Source organism: Nerophis lumbriciformis, linkage group LG27 (genome assembly GCF_033978685.3).
Source record: "Nerophis lumbriciformis linkage group LG27, RoL_Nlum_v2.1, whole genome shotgun sequence".
Taxonomy (NCBI): Eukaryota; Metazoa; Chordata; class Actinopteri; order Syngnathiformes; family Syngnathidae; genus Nerophis; species Nerophis lumbriciformis.
Window position 1 is genome coordinate 34598898 of NC_084574.2, and position 5527 is coordinate 34604424.

General features: G+C 39.0%; 1 protein-coding gene across 1 annotated transcript in view; it reads left to right on the top strand.

The window, feature by feature from the left end:
• The window catches only part of LOC133624489 (ethanolamine-phosphate cytidylyltransferase-like), a 41799-nt gene extending 37379 nt beyond the window's left edge, over positions 1 to 4420 (top strand). The window contains exon 13 of the mRNA XM_061988089.2: positions 2172 to 4420. The gene's annotated coding sequence lies outside the window, so the exon portion shown is untranslated. The remainder of the gene's footprint in view (positions 1 to 2171) is intronic.
• The last annotated feature ends 1107 nt before the right edge of the window (positions 4421 to 5527 follow it).

Sequence of the window (5527 nt, forward strand, 5' to 3'; positions counted from 1 at the left end):
AGGTTCAGAGAATCTGGAGAAAGGCAGAAAACCAACATTTGATGCCCGACCTTCGATCCCTCAGGCGGTACTGCATCAAAAAGCGACATCAGCGTGTAAAGGATATCACCACATGGGCTCAGGAACACTTCAGACAACCACTGTCAGTAACTACAGTTCGTCGCTACATCTGTAAGTGCAAGTTAAAACTCTACGATGCAAAGCGAAAGCCATTTATCAACAACACCCAGAAATGTCACCGGCTTTGCTGGGCCTGAGCTCATCTGAGATGGACTGATGCAAAGTGGAAAAGTGTTCTGTGGTCTGACGAGTGCACATTTCAAATTGTTTTTGGAAACTGGATGTCGTGTCCTCCGGACCAAAGAGGAAAAGAACCATCCGGACTGTTCTAAGCGCAAAGTTCAAAAGCCAGCATCTGTGATGGTATGGGGGTGTATTAGTGCCCAAGGCATGGGTAACTTACACATCTGTGAAGGCACATTAATGCTGAAAGGTACATACAGGTTTTGGAGCAACATATGTTTGCATCCAAGCAACGTCCTTTCCATCGACGCCCCTGCTTATTTAGCAAGACCATGCCAAGCCACATTCTGCACGTTACAACAGCGTGGCTTCGTAGTAAAAGAGTGCAGGTACTAGACTGGCCTGCCTGTAGTCCAGACCTGTCTCCCATTGAAAATGTGTGGCGCATTATGAAGCGTCAAATACGACGATTTTTTTGATGCCAATATGTTGTACACTTTTATTTTTTGTGTGTTTTAAAGGTTTTTATCATTCGCTTCTGGGCAGCACGGTGGAAGAGGGGTTAGTGCGTCTGCCTCACAATACGAAGGTCCTGAGTAGTCCTGGGTTCAATCCCGGGCTCGGGATCTTTCTGTGTGGAGTTTGCATGTTCTCCCCGTGACTGCGTGTGTTCCCTCCGGGTACTCCGGCTTCCTCCCACCTCCAAAGACATGCACCTGGGGATAGGTTGATTGGCAACACTAAATTGGCCCTAGTGTGTGAATGTTGTCTGTCTATCTGTGTTGGCCCTGCGATGAGGTGGCGACTTGTCCAGGGTGTACCCCGCCTTCCGCCCGATTGTAGCTGAGATAGGCTCCAGCGCCCCCGCGACCCCGAAGGGAATAAGCGGTAGAAAATGGATGGATGGATGGATGATTCGCTTCTTTTTTTTACGGTTCCAAACTAAAGGCAGCATTATAGCGTGAGGGGCGTGTGCCTATGGGCGGGGCTTATAACAAGTATACCCGGAAGCAGTCTTACTGGACTGGAAAAACACGGTAGAAGAAGAAAGGAGGACCGATGGCGTCAAATACAAGTCTAAAAGTGATGTGAGATCTTCGTGTTAACCGAGTCATACTTTGAAGGATGCAACACATAAATTGATTATGTAATTTTAAAAAAATCTATGTTTGTCTCGATGGAACTGTGATATTTGGCGAAATTATTTCTTACATTTCCACGCGGAGAGAAAAGAGCAACTTTAAAATGTAAGTGTAGCTGTATTTATTAATTTACAACATTTAACAGCAGACATGTAAAGCTTGCTGGGACACGAGTAACTAAGAGTAACTAATTTGTGTGCTGAATTTCCCCCAGGGATCAATAAAGTACTTTCTATTCTAAATTATTTACATTTATAACTTTTTCTACAATGTCAATTCTTTTCTCGATACCAAATCTTACTGGCAGTGCTCTGGTTTCGTATGTTAAAACCCTCGATGACGTCATATGTCACTAGGCGACAGACCCGCTTTTTAAAAGCACACACAAGCACGTGTGCGCTCTTACAGGAAACATCTCTCAACTGCATATGCCAGATATTTGAAGTTTTCTTAAGTAATATAATAATTTATTTCCCTACTAATTAATTACATTTATTAGAATAGAATAGAATAGAAAGTACTTTATTGATCCCTGGGGGAAATTCAGCACCACAGTTCACTCACAATAAACAATAACAATAAATAATAATAATAAATGATATAATGTATATAATATATTATATATAATATATGAATAACATAAATATATTCTACATTTAAGTGCAGTCAAGGAACATATGCATTATACAGTCTGATGACTGTCGGTATGAAGGACCTCCTGTGTCGTTCCGTGTTGCATTTTGGGAGTCTGAGCCTTCCACTGAACGTGCTCATTCTCTCCAAAAGGTCCGAGTGTAGTGGGTGGGAGGTGTTGTCCATAATGGCTAGAAGTTTTGCTAGACTTCTCCTCTCTGACACCACCGCCAGAGAGTCTTGCTCCACTCCCACCACGTTACTGGCCTTCTCTACCAACTTGTCCAGTCTGTCTGCGTCCCTTGCTCTCAGCCCGCTGCCCCAGCAGGCCATGGCGTACAAGAAGGCGCCCGCCACCACCGACTCGTAGAACATCTTCAACATCTTTGTACAGACGTTGAAGGATCCTAGCCTCCTGAGGAAGTAGAGGTGGCTCTGTCCCTTCTTGTAGAGTGCCTTAGTGTGTTAGAGTAATTCCGTCAGTAATTCAATTACTTTTTTTGGGTAAAATTAACGGGTAACTAACATTACTTTTTAAAAGTAATTTTCAGAACATTGCATCTGAAAAAATTGCAAAAAGGGGGGGAAAAAAATGCAAATTTGATGTATGTTTGACAACTTGTTCCACTTACGTGTCTGTGTAACAGAGATAAAAATGCACTTTATTAATATTTCGGGATGTTTTTATTTTGTTATTGAAATATTGTGTTTGTGTGAATTTTATCTCAAAAAAGTTATTTATTTGTGTTGATTGACTGTTATTTTATTTGACTCCTTCCTGTCATGGCATACCGTAGTGATGGGTCCGGCAACACCGATGCATCGGCGCATGCGTCGAGCTCATAGAGCAAAACCCTGTGTCGGTGCGCGTACCGCTTTTAGAAAGTCACGTGACCGATCATGAGCTGTTTCGGCCACGTGACCAATACGCGAACTGTGTCACACTGACGCCTCCTCTGTGCCCTGTGAGCGGGTCTTTTCTACAGCCGGAGAAATAATAACTAAGAAGAGAAATCGGCTAAAATTTAATACGTTGGAAAAACTGTTTTTTTTTAAATAAAAATATGTAAAAAAAAATTAAAAGAATTCCCAGTCTACAGGCATCCTCATCCACAACACGTTCTCTTAGATTTACATGTTCACATTATTTATTGACTGTATCTAAAAAATATAAAAATATATTTTTATCTAAAGGACGATATGAAATAATCCTGAATGAAATACAAAGACTTCGTTTATATTATTGTATATACTAGGTCAGGGGTGGGCAACCCGCGGCTCTAGAGCCGCATGCGGCTCTTTAGCGCCGCCCTAGTGGCTCTCTGGAGCTTTTTCAGAAATGTATGAAAAATGGAAAAAGATGAGGGGGAAAAAAATCTATTTTTTGTTTTAATATGGTTTCTGTAGGAGGACAAACATGACACAAACCTCCCTAATTGTTACAAAGCACACTGTTTGTATTAAACATGCTTCACTGATTCGAGTATTTGGCGAGTGCTGTTTTGTCCTACTAATTTTGGCGGTCCTTGAACTCACCGTAGTTTGTTTACATGTATAACTTTCTCCGACTTTCGAGGATGTGTTTTATGCCACTTCTTTTTCTGTCTCATTTTGTCCACCAAATTTTTAAGGTTGTGCATGAAAGGTGAGTTTTGTTGATGTTATTGACTTGTTGGAGTGCTAATCAGACATATTTGGTCACTGCATGACTGCAAGCTAATCGATGCTAACATGCTATTTAGGCTAGCTATATGTACATATTGCATCATAATGCCTCATTTGTAGCTATATTTGAGGTCATTTAGTTTCCTTTAAGTCCTCTTAATTCAATTTATATCTCATGACACACTATCTGTATGTAATATGGCTTTTAATTTTTTGCGGCTCCAGACAGATTTTTTTGTTGTATTTTTGGTCCAATATGGCTCTTTCAACATTTTGGGTTGCCAACCCCTGTACTGGGTCATAAAATCAGTGTCAGTTGCCTGTAGGGATTTTTAATGTCCATCAGATGTCAGTATTTAGTAACACAGTGTCGACACAGTATCAATACAGTTTTGCAATGTGTCTAAACCAGTGGTTCTCAAACTTTTTTTGTCATCCCCCACTTTGGACAAGGGGAGTTTTCAAGCCCCACCTGCCCCCATCACCCCAACAGAGCGCTAATGCCAAGCTTTAACATTTTCAAATTTATTGAACATCAAGTTGTATACATTCAAACTCAATAACATAAAATAACATCAAGTTCAATAATAAATAAAATAACTGTGCAGCTGTGGTATAACTTGCATCAAGTTCAATAATAAATAAAATAACTTCCATCAAGTTCAATAATAAATAAAACAAAAGTGTTATAACTTGCATCAAGTTCAATAATAAATAAACAAAAGTGTTATAACTTGCATCACGTTCAATAATAAATAAAAAAAACTGTTATAACTTGCATCAAGTTCAATAATACATCAAAAAAAGTGTTATAACTTGCATCACGTTTAATAATAAATCAAAAAAAGTGTTACAACTTGCATCAAGTTCAATAATAAATCAAATAAAAGTGTTATAACTTGCATCAAGTTCAATAATAAATAAAAAAAAGTGTTATAACTTGCATCACGTTTAATAATAAATCAAAAAAAGTGTTACAACTTGCATCAAGTTCAATAATAAATCAAATAAAAGTGTTATAACTTGCATCAAGTTCAATAATAAATAAAAAAAAGTGTTATAACTTGCATCAAGTTCAATAATAAATCAAAAAAAGTGTTATAACTTGCATCAAGTTCAAAAAAAAAAAAAAAAAGTGTTATAACTTGCATCACGTTCAATAATAAATCAAAAAAAGTGTTATAACTTGCATCAAGTTCAATAATAAATCTAATAACTTGCATCAAGTTCAATAATAAATCAAAAAAAGGGTTATAACTTGCATCAAGTTCAATAATAAATAAAACAAAAGTGTTATAACTTGCATCAAGTTCAATAATAAATACATACAAGTGTTATAACTTGCATCAAGTTCAATAATAAATCAAATAACTTGCATCAAGTTCAATAATAAATAAAATAAAAGTGCCACTTTGCAATCTTTGCAAAAAAAAAAGGAGGAGCTATGCATTTGGCAAGACACGGCAAGTGACAGCACTTTGCCCCAGGAGAGCCACCTTGCTTCACTGTGAAACAGCACGGCTGTATGATCAGCTCCCATTTCCTCACACAGTGCAGAGAACAGTCGCGCTTTCAGTGGTCGTGTTTTGATCAAATTTACCGCGCTCACAACATCTGTTAAAACCTCATTGAGTTCGGGGCTGAGCTGCCTTGACGCGAGTGCTTCCCGGTGAATGACACAGTGTGTGCCCGTCACATTTTTGTTTCTCTGCAGGCGCTGGCTCGACGACCTTTGAGGTGTGAGTCACAAATGTATATATTTGTGTATTCCGTAGTTTCCTCTAGCTTCTGTAGCTCCTCCCCTTCCTCCTCACTTCCTGTTTGCGATGCTGAAGTGAGTCGTG